General features: G+C 39.9%; 1 pseudogene; it reads left to right on the top strand.

The window, feature by feature from the left end:
- Positions 1–7: 7 nt before the first annotated feature.
- On the top strand, positions 8–5,714 carry LOC141438211 (chaperone Ric-8A-like; annotated as a pseudogene).
- Positions 5,715–12,210: the final 6,496 nt, after the last annotated feature.

Genomic DNA, 12,210 nt, shown 5'->3' with positions numbered 1-12,210 from the left:
GTAGTGATATAAACAAAACACTTATCATGGAAGACGATGAGATTGAACTAATTAGCGGTGGTGATAAGCTCCAAGAAGTGGCTCAAGTATTACAAGAATTTATTAGAAAGGTAATTTGTTATTCAGAATATAATGTTTGATCCCTCATTTCGAGCTAGATTAACAAGGAAATTCACTGTTAATTTTCAGAATGAAACAACATTCACATTCCCAAATTTGAATGGAAATAATAAACGTGTGATCTTATGGGCAGCGTTGTTCCAACATCTCCAGAACAAAGCGTCAGCACCAATTCACACCCTGTGTTTGGCAGCTATAAGGGTGCTAAGGTTTGTAAATAAAAAAACTTGTACTTTAAAAAACTTGGTATCTATAAAAATTGGTACTTTTTCAATTACAATTTGGGTATTACCTATATTTCCTGCATTCTCCCACTTTTTTTGTTTTGTAAAAATAGCTATTGTCTCTATGGTTAAAACTCACTTTTTTCATCCTTTTATTTAGCTATAAAATGAAATATAATTTATATTTCAATTACAGTCGAGACAAATCAGAACTTGAAAACTTGATATGTGAGAAATGGATAACAACATTGATTGAGCGTGCTGGGTTATACAATTTTGTGGGCATCAATGAAGAGAGTATGGCACCTTTAGAATTGCCTCAGAAAGAAATAGCAATTGAGCATTAAAGTGTCTGTGCAATGTGGCTTTAACAGCGAAGTGGCCCGGGCCTTGTGTGCCCACACAAGCATTGCTCAGGGTCTTATTGCCCTCAGGATCAAAGACATCCCTTTTAAAGAGGAAATTATGTTGTTTGACATAAAGTTGTTATTCATCTTAACTGCTCTTAGGCAGGATATTAAGATGAAGATAAAAGATGAACTGCATGGGATGGACTATTTGATATGCTGTCTCAATGAGCAGCTGAAAGAGGCTACACCCTCAGGGAAAATAGTGCTATGGATCAGGATCAACATTTCTTTTTTACTGTAAGTAAAAATAAATTACTAATTGCCAGTGTGTGTCATGTTTGAGCTGTGATATATTATATGACTTCTCAATCATTAATGTGTTAAATCCTGGTTAGCTTGATTATGATTAGGTTAATATAAGTAATATTTTTTATAGTAGTTAAACAAATTAACAAACCAAGATAAAAATAACTAACCTCTGTAAAATAAGGTGGGGGCTTTGCAGCAATTCAACTATTGCTTCCTGTGTGTTACAAAAATCGATTAATAATAAAACATGGATATATTGTATGTCCATGAACTAAAAATCTCGGGCACCACCACCATTATGGCATGGTCTGTGGTCACATGGTTGTAATTGGTTTTAATTCATGTACATTATTCTTAGATTGTGGTAACACATGGGAAAAGGTAGTTGAAACTTAGAGCAATTTTTTTATTAACTGCATGTTTCAACTTTATGCTGGCAGTTTGAGGCTTGATGTAAATGTGTTCTCACTCATTGCAAAAAAATGCATACTTTTGTATCAGGATAATCACAAGCTATATCCTGTGAGATCCTCAAGTCGATGTTCAACTTAATTCTTCGACCGGGTTTAGAGGAGTCCATCAGTGAAGCTGATGAATCCATGTACCTGAAACTGATGCCGGTGCTGACCTCTCTGTTGTACACGCAAACCACAAATGAGGATAAACTAATGGAGCTAAGGAGTAATGTGGCTAATCTTTTGACAAGGTAAATTTAATGAAATTTTGAGTTTACGTAGAAACCAAATTTTTGGTTCAACATTATCCATTCAAATCTTTGGCTTATGTTCAAGTAAAACATCTGTTAGTTTTACAACCATAGCAAAATATGATAGGTACAATAAATTCTGACTGTTTTATTGGTTTTTCTTTAAGTTTATCAAACCAGGCTTGCAATTAGATTAGATTAACAGTTACTTTTGCATAAACTCAAAAAAATGCCTTTAACTTCCATTTTTAGGGAAATTTATATGAATATATCTTCGCAGAGGATGGAAGAGTTCTACTTGCTTGAATTTTAGGGTACAGTATGTATGTTACCTCTGCTATTTCTTGATCTAATGTTGTCTTCGCCTGTCCCACCACCATTTACACATATCTTACCCCCGTGTTGGACCCCGGCGAGACAGCCGAATTCGTGTTCGAGGCAAAAACATGGACGCGTTACAGTCGTTGGTACAGCTGTTGCAGTATAGATTGACTGGTACCACGGTAAGTAGGAAGCTAGTGTCAAGCCAAGTTATAAAATCTTTAATGAAACTAGAAGCATGAAATCAAATATATCTTACATTTAACCTAGTTTTTTGTTGCTATCTGTTCTTAAAATTTGTCGTACAGTGACAGTCTCGTGTATACGGGACGTATCTACGGCAACCCAAAAACCCACAATGAACTACTAATTCAACTCAACAGAACACCAAAATCAATACGAGAATTTATCCCAATACTGACGGTGATGAACAAAGCAGCGCGCGGCAGTCGCGTGGCCCGCAAGTTCTTGCGGCGCGCGGTGCTGCCGCCGCTGAGGATGTGTCGCGCCCCCGAACATGGCGGCGAGCTGCGTAACCAGCTGTGCAGACTACTGACTACACCAGTTAGTTCCGTGCGGGATCTGGTTGCTGAGTTCCTGTTTGTCTTGTGCAAGGAGAAAGGTTAGTGCTTAAGTCTTCAGTAGTCACTTGTTTTTATAGTAATATATTTTCGTCAGTATGGATGTTGCGACCGCCAGAACGTGGCTGTGAGCTGTGTAATCATTAATCAACTGTGTCGACCGATTACGCCGTGTGCGTAGGTGACTCATTTACTTATTCTGTATTTCACACGCATCCCACGCCAATCAGAAAGAGCGCGTTAAGATACGTATTGTCGCACGATAATATATGATTTTGTAAAATTTGTACCGTTCTACGCTTATGTGGTATAAGTACAAGTCAGTAAGTGGCCTTATTAAATAGGTAGGAGCACTTGTAATTTACACACTATACAGGCTGTTTTTTACGTAACAAAAATGTTGTTACTTTTCTTCCAGTGGGCCGCATGGTGAAATACACTGGCTTCGGTAACGCGGCGGCCACTTGGCGCAAAAGGCCTCCTAGGAGGCGGGGGAGTGGAGGTCGCTACTCGTCAAGTAGTGACGACTCTGACACGGAGGAATATCTCGAGGCGGCCCCTCGCATCGACCCCGTGGTCGGATGCACGCGACCCCCGCGGGCAAACCCCTTCGAGGGTATGAGTGAAGAACAGGTAAGTCCAATACATAATACACAAACTTGGATATTTAATTGAACTTTCAATTCAATGCAATTCGTGGAAGTATAGCTCCATCGATACTATCGATGATTCCGCCAATGTCGAGGTTGGAAAAGACACTATCTGTTAGTCGCTGTGCGGTAGCTTTCGTGTGCGATACTCGGATGAGAATGGGACATACTAATTAAATACATAAATATGTATACTACCTACATAATTACGGCTAGGTCATAATGTCCCACGCAAAATGTCCCTTTGTCCCTTTCGCAAAACGTCCCTTTTATGAAATGTCCCATTCTTAAAACGACCTCTCTGCAAAATGTTCCGTTCTCAAAATGTCCCGTCACATAAATTACGTCCCGTTCGCAAAACATCCCTTTCGCAAAATGTCCCTTCCGCAAAATGTCCTTCCTTTCAAAATCCATGAGAGAGAGCCTAATTTCTTTATTTAAATAAGAATTTTGCAGGCGGATTATTTGCGAAAGGGACGTTTTGCGAACGGGACATTTTGCTAATGTGACATTTTGCAGACGAGACGTTTTGCGAAAGGGGCTTTTTCCGAAGGGCCATTTTGCGAAAACAATGGAACGTTTTGAGAAAGGGACGTAATGGGTTTTGCATAAGGACCATTTGCGAAAGGGACGTAATTTGGTGGTGGGACATGCGAGTGGACTTATGAGCCCTAACCATAATTACGTCACTCGTTAGTAATATTGTCAACCGGTTTTAGAAAGAACAAAAGGAAACATTTAGTCGTGACATTATCGTAAAAATAAAACCAAATTTACCTCGGCTGCTTTTGCAATTTGGAAAATACGATATCGGCAGATAGCGACGGCATGGTTGGTGTATTTTGCTTACTTTAATAGCATTATTTCGTACGGCCTTATTTTATGGGGATCTGCTGCAGACATTGAGTCAATTTTTATCTTACAAAAGAGAGCAATTAGAGCAATTAATAATTTGAAGACGCGTGAATCTTTAAAATCTTTTTTTAAGGAAACAGGTATCCTAACCCTGCCGTCGCTTTATGTTTTTGAAATAATCATGTATGTTAGGAAGAACATATGTGATTTTCCCACTGACGTCGATAAGCCAAAGGCTACTAGAAACACAGGGAAGCTTAAAGTTCCATCTTACAGACTGGCTAAAACCAAAAAGTCGTTTCTGGGAAATTGCATACGTTTTTATAATAAAATTCCAAAAAATATTACAATTGAAACTGATACAAAATTCAGATCTATTGTCAAGAAGACATTAATATCTAAGGCGTATTATAAAGTTAATGATTATATCATGGACAGGGATTTTTGGAATTAAATCCGATCCGCATTGGCGATCCCTTCAAATAGCGAACCTACTGTATTAAAAATAAAGTTGTGTTAAATATAATAATATTGTAAATCTGTTTAAAAAAAATACCTCGTTGAGTTTCTTGCCGGATTCTTCTCAACAGAGGTTTTCCGAACCGGTGGTAGTTTTTTTTGACATTCATAAGTGCTTGTTATAGCCTAAATTGAATAAAGATATTTTGACTTTGACTTTGACTTTGTGTCCCTACAGGCTTATAGAACGCAATAACTACTGCAATTCAATATATAAAAAAAAACTGTTGCAGAAAGAATACGAAGCTATGAAGCTGGTCAACTTGTTCGACAAGATGGTGTCGGAGGGAGTGGTCCGGCCGGCGCGCGTGGGGCCCGACGGCCGCCCGCAGGCCATCGACCACGTGCTGGAGCTGAGGGATCACCCGCCTAACCGCCCGCAGTCTTAAGCCCCTGCCCCTTACCACAAGGTTTTGACATTCTAACTAGCTAACTACATGGTTTTAAGGTGTCGCTACAGTCATTTACCATCGCATCGCAAACCGGGATTGTTGAGCCACGCGCCACTGTACATGATTTAACCTTTTTCCTGTAATGTTTTGGTTTGTTAATTTTTTTTTATTCGACTGGATGGTAAACGAGCAAGTGGGTCTCCTGATGGTAAGAGATCAACACCGCCCATAAACATCTGCAACACCAGGGGTATTGCAGATGCGTTGCCAACCTAGAGGCCTAAGATGGTATACCTCAAGTGCCAGTAATTTCTCCGGCTGTCTTACTCTCCACGCCGAAACACAACAGTGCAAGCACTGCTGCTTCACGGCAGGATTAGCGAGCAAGATGGTGGTAGCAATCCGGGCGGACATACTATTTTTTTACTAGTACATATATATATCTCGGTTAACCCTTTTCCAGACTCAGCCAAAGCCAAAGTCAAAATATCTTTATATTCAATTTAGGCCATAACAAGCACTTATGAATGTCAAAAAAAAATACTACCACCGGTTCGGAAAAACCTCCTGCTAAGCCAATTTAGATTGCTACAACAAAATGAATCATAATTTTATTTTGTGTACCTATTAGGGATTAATTTAAAAACGAATAATACTTTTAACCACTTAAATTGAATTTTTACCATATTTTAATTCAACATGGTCTAATTTTTGTGTACATTTATTGGTCGCTATATATGCACTATGCCTGGAAAAGGGTTTTGCGTTTCCAGGGAATATTAGTGGAATTGAACGGAGGCTACAGTATTGGGAATGAATGGTGTTAAGCGCACGCGCGGCACTGCTGTTCGGAGGCGTATTGTATTATAAGTACAAGCGAGTGATTTACTTTAAGTATTTCAATCATTCATAATTTTAGGTAGCATAATTAACTTAAGTATCTGTGAGCGAAATGCTGATAAACGTATGTGTATTTAGATCGGTCCAAAGTTTGGTATTTCACATTCGGCTTTCGCACAATGTATAAAGACGAATGTGCTTTTTATGATTATTTAAATATGTAAGTTTATTACCAAATTTGTGCCAAATGCTAGTTTGTGAGAATTTGAAGAGCTTAGGTTTTAACAAGTTCATTATGTAAACTGCGAACTAGTGTGTATCAAATAATGACTAGCATCTACTTATGTAAAGATAGTGTAGCCTACGAATAAATTACAAGTCAGGAAGCGTAACTCAGAACAAATTCCACACAAAAAGTGGCCATACTTTAAATCAAAACGACTTACCTATGATTCAAAACGAATCATTTTCGAGGTTGCAAAAAGACGTGCTTGTTGATTGGTTAAAATTCAGAAACAAAGCAGGGATTGGTTTGCGGGCGAGATGTAATGTCAGATGACGCGCAGGACACGATTTTTAAGCCCATTTCTCTATCGCGTAAGGCCTTTTCTCTATCGCAGTTACAATTCCTGACTTATTATTTATTCGTAGGGTGTAGCTCTTACCTAATCTGTCATTGTATTAGAAATATTACTTGGATTATAAGCTTCTTCTTCTGTTGTACTACTAGAAACATTATCATGTTATCAAAAAACTACAATATTGGACAAACCTTGGGTCTCTTAACAAATAACGATTTCCTAGACTTAGGGGCTGTTTCGAATTGAGTAACTCGGTTAGGCGGCATCACGATTTAACCGTCGTTTAACGCTAATCAATGGATGGTGAAACAGCCCCTTATTATTAATATTTTCCTTGCGGATTCGCGATTAATTCTTTATTAATTTATTCTAAGGGCCTTTTCACCATCCATTGATTAGTGTTAACTGACGGTTAAATGTGATGCCGTCTCCGTCTATTTGAACAAAACAAATAGAGACGGCATCACATTTAACCGCCAGTTAACACTAATCAATGGATGGTGAAACAGCCCCTTAGTAGTTAGGTAGGTACAGTTGTAACACGGGATTGTTTTGAGCTGAGCCGCTGGCTTGTTCGTAATTATGACTTGTAAAGGTAATCGATTTATAAATGACAATATTTACTCGGAGAATGTATTGCTCGGCTAAGTTACGAACATTGGCAAGAGGCATCATAACTATCCCGTGTGGAGAGCGTGTGTAGAGGTCATGTGAGATCTAAACAATTAAAATAAAACCTATTCATTTTATCTTGCGCAGAAGTGATTTGATAAGTCCTTGCCGTAAAGATTTAGCTCTTCATTCATAAAAAGTTACAAACGGAGGGACGATCGGACGTTGTTAGTGTTGTGTGTCGGTGTGATGGGGCAATAAATAAAAATGACCAAGTGCGGGTAGTTCGAAGGACTCGCGCTGCTAGACAGATCCCCCACATTTCAGTCTACTCGTAACCACGGCCACTGTAATGTAGTCGAAATGTCGAGGTAAAATATTACTCGTGTGTGTTAGCGTTGTAGGAGTATGGTGAGCCTGACGCCTGGGAAGGAGTCAGAATGATTCAACACTACATTGAGGATGTAACTCGGTTTTATTACAGGGTATAATACATGATTGCTCATATCAGTATCAATCATACAATTATAATATATACATACTCCGCATCACAGTACAGTTTGATTATAAGTCATTGTAACTATATGTATCTCCTGGCTTAATGGTAGTGACACAATTGTACCAAATAATACAGAAGAACCGGGATCCTACGGATCCGGAGATCACCGTTTCCACCCCTCGATCTCTCCTTACGCCTCCTTGTTCCAATACGCGCCTTCAGTGAGTACATATTGTAGTACTGTTAGGTTGCGCTAACAACGGCGCTTGCAAGAGTACGTATTATAAGTACAATTCTGCATAACACAGGTAAATGTTAAATGGATTGCTCGATATAAGGTAATTAATATGGAACAGACTCACCAGCTTTCTTCTTATCAAGAGTAGTGACCCTTCCTCTCCATGCACACACTACCTTTCAAATTCGTAACGTACTCTCCCTCCTCACCTTACCACTTAAAATTATCAACTGTCAATCTCTCGAATTGCCAGTTCAAAAAGAATAAAGGTGTTACTACATGAAGTCTGTTAACTATTACTTCGTGGATCGCGGGTTCCGCGACACTCCCGCCGCCGAAGCATTAGAGTAGCACGGCCAGATTGCGTGTCCATTGCCAATCTTTTCCCGCGCTCTAATAGCCGCTTGCCTCCTCCTCTATCTTCAACAGTTTCCACGGTAAGTCCCTCCTGCCTCGCTGCGGGTGCTTCTTCATGTACTCTAGGTACAACATCCTGGACCTCCGGAAGTGTCATATCCTTTTGCTGATCATACGCCTCGGGCGCGACAATTTTTCGTTCAGCGGTGTCAGATACACATTCTGTTAGACCCAAGTCATCGGGGCTTTGTGATTCTGCAGGCGTAGCAGCCCCACAGTTCATTGGTTGAGCTTGAAGATCCTGTGAGGAATTATTCGTGATGTTGCCCTCAATCAGTCCAATTCGACTTGAGTCTGGTGCCAATTCATTTGCTCTGCTCACGCCCAGAGCTTCATCGCTATCGTCAGCTTCAAGAGGGTACAGGTGCCCGATTGATCGAGAGTGAAAACGCTCTTACCAACTTGGACTCTTGCACTCCCTGTCTGGCCATCTGGTCCCTCAAACAAATGTGTGATTTTGCCCACCCCAGTTTATCCGATTCTTTGACTCTCCCTTGATTTGTACAAACTCCAATTTGTGGCACCCGGTGTGATTTAATCCTTGGTTGTTTGTGAGTATGTTGTATCTTTCTCGCAGGTTCACTAAATATTGGTTTATGAACATTCCCTTGAAATGTTCCAACAACATCTGACCCTTTCTCCAGCCTTCCACTAAGCTTTGTCTCGTTAGCGTGCTTCATACTGCGTTTCTTTATCTTGTGGTATTTTCAAATTCAAACATCTACCCAGAGTTAGAAAGTCCACCGGTCTTAGAATGCTGTCTAAGTCAGAACCCACGTTGGTTAAAGGTCTTGTATTATGACTGCTTCAATTTCCTTCACAACCGTTAAAGTTGAGAATCGTTCAGCAGTTTAACGTCCGTTTCATACAATTTTAACCAAGAACCATTCTCTTCATAAAAACCGCCATGCCACGGGGCGAGGCTGGGAATAAACTTCCATTTTATTTGGTTGCTGTTACAGAGTTCACTGTTCAAGACTTCAGAGCTGAGTTTGAAATATAACGCATTGTCCGACACTATGAGCGTGGGTGCCCCTCTCGTAGATACAAATCTTCTAAGTGCCATAATGCATTCTTCCGCAGTCAAGTCCTGGACAACTTCCATATGAACGGCTCTGATTGCCAAGCAGGTCATAAGAAATCCAATCCACTCTTCTCAGGACCCTTGCCCGCGTCTATATACACCGGTCCGAAATAATCTATTCCGGTATATGTGAATGGTGAACTGTAGCTTACTCGTTCCGCTGGCAGTGCTGGTGCATTGTGGCAGCTGGTAGGGTCCACCTCCGTGTTTGATGCACTGGGGGCATTTTCTCAGTATTCGTTGTCTTACAGCTCTTCCTCCAGGTATCCATATTGCTGGCGAACTAAGCTCAGTGTGTGTGGTACGCCCACGTGGTAATTTGTCTCGTGTGTCTTGCGGACTATGTCATCAGTAAGTGGAGAACCTTTGGGTATTAGGATTGGGTGTTTTTTATCGTAAGTCCAATCGGTGTTGCCCATTCGTCCTTTACATCTTAAGACGCCCATCAACGTCTAGAAATAAGCCTAAATTTCTTGACAGATGAGTCACTTTTCCCTTGACTTCTTCAGGGAAAAATGCTTCCTGCATCTTCTTGATAGCTTGGGTATCACTGCTCATTATCTGGTTACAATCGATTCCATTATTTATTTGTACAGGTTCTTGTGTCTCCTGTGTCGCCTCGACTTCATCTATGGATATATTCTGTTCGTCGTTCACATGACGTCCAATCTATTTCACTCTCCATCTGGACCATTTGTGTCCAGACTTTCCCCGGCCACGAGCGTGTGACAGCCTTTGAAGTGTCTGTTGTTAGGCCAGTAGCTTTCGTCTTGTGAAAGAAATGGTGGTCCATGAAACAAATTGACCTTTTGAGACCATAAATCTGGCCTAGTTGCAACGTCGGCTGGGTTTTGTGCCGTGTCAATGTAACAGAATTCTGCCGATTTGTTTTGCTGAATCTCAGAGATCCTTCTAGCTACGAATGGAGGTAGCAATTTGTTAGATCGCATCCAACTCAAAACGACTTGGCTGTCCGTCCAGAGATATTCTTTTTCAATAGGAAGCTCGAGTGCGTTTTTGACATATTTCAACAGCCTGCTTCCGATGACGTAGCCAAGTAACTCCAGTCTGGGTATTTGTAAGTTGTCTTTGTTTTCTGACGGTGTTACTCTTGCTTTTGACATGAGCAATGATATTCGACTGTTTCCCATTATATGATCTGATATACACCACCGCGGCAATGAATCTTTTGAAGCGTCTGTAAAGCAATGTAATTCATACTTTACCTCTTTGCTTTGTGGCAAACCAACAAAACGCGTGTATTTCCACTTGTTCTGCTAGTTTTAGTTTTTGCGGCCACTCTTTCCCATTTTACTTTCAAATCATCTGATGAGAGTTCAGCATCCCATTTTATTTTGAATTGCAATATTTCCTGAAAATAGTAGCTTTGCTGGCAAGATCAAGGGTGACACGTATCCACAGGGATCATATAATGACGCGACAACGCTCAAAACTTCTCTTTTATCTTTTGTGTTCTTGATTTTCTGTTTATTTAGTAAGTGTTCCTTGATATTTAACCGCAATGTATCCCTTTTCAAATTCCACATAAGCCCAAGCACCTTAGTCACGTCAGCTTTTATCGCCTGTTGGTGTTTTAGGAATTGTTTGTAAAATGTTTCGTCATTTGAGTTCCAGTCTCTTATATTCATAGACAGTTCTTCAAATGTCTTATTGGTTTCTTCATACAATTCGTATGCTTCAGTTTGGGATGCTGCTCCTGTGACCAGATTGTCAACATAACATTTGTCTGCTATTTTTGATAGCAGTTGTGGGTTCGTTTTAGCCATATGATAGCGTATGGATGCTGTTAACAAGAATGGGCTTGAAATAATGCCAAATGGCACTCTACAAAACCTTAGATGAATAAGGTTATCTTCTGATAGTGGTTTGTCCGGATCCTTTATCCATAGGAATCGTGTAACGTCCCTGTCATGTTCTTGTAATCCAATCTGCAAAAATGCTTTTTCAACGTCTGCAACGATACCAATCTTGTTTGTCCTAAACTTTAGAATCAGTGACGTTAGTTCTTGTAACATTGATGGTCCTCTGTACATACATTCGTTAAGTCCTTTCTGATCCTTAAGTTTTGCCGATGCATCATACACAATTCTTCCTCTCTTGCCTTCTTGCTTTACCATGTGATGTGCTAAGTAGTGTACCGGAGGGGTTGTTTGATGATAAGCATTCCCAGGGTTGATGACCTTTTCGATGATATTCATATTTAACTGCTCCTTTAAGATTTTGTCATATTCTTGCAAAGTGTCAGGATCCAATCTGTTCAGTAGACCCTTTAATCTACCATAAGCAAGTCCGTAATTGGTTGGTAGGTCGGGTGGTGACTGAGTCCAAGGCCATTTTACTAAATATCTGCCCTTTTGTATTTACAGTCTTATTAAAATGCTCTATCGCTTCTTCGTCTATTGTGGTTTTGGAGAATCTGTTATTCCGATGCTCTCAAGTGACCAGAGAAACTTCATGTCTCTATTTTGCAAAGGAAGATCGGGTTCGCTAAAAATACATATTATGTTCATGGCAATGACAGTATGTTAGAACAGATAGCGTATTTTTGTTGGTGGCTCTCCTTTCAAATTACCAGATACAATCCAGCCAAAATCAGTATTTATTACATAAAGGTTTTCATCTAACCTAACAGTCTCATTATGTATGAAGAAAAGTAATAATCGTTACCAATTAACAAATCAATTGATTCACCTAAATTGTCATCATCTGCAATAATGTCAACTGGTAGGTTAGATGTGTCAGGTATTGGTATTTTTGATGTTATATAAGGAACAATGTTGACTCGAATCAATTTTTCAATGCCCCGTTTAGTCTTCAATGTAATGTTTGTAAAGGAACTTGGCACTTCCTTTGGTTTTCTGCGCCAAATGTGTACACCAACAGCTGGTCTT

Source organism: Choristoneura fumiferana, chromosome Z (genome assembly GCF_025370935.1).
Source record: "Choristoneura fumiferana chromosome Z, NRCan_CFum_1, whole genome shotgun sequence".
Lineage (NCBI taxonomy): Eukaryota > Metazoa > Arthropoda > Insecta > Lepidoptera > Tortricidae > Choristoneura > Choristoneura fumiferana.
The sequence above is the reverse complement of the archived record's forward strand: the minus strand, read 5'-3'. Positions and strand labels throughout refer to the sequence as shown.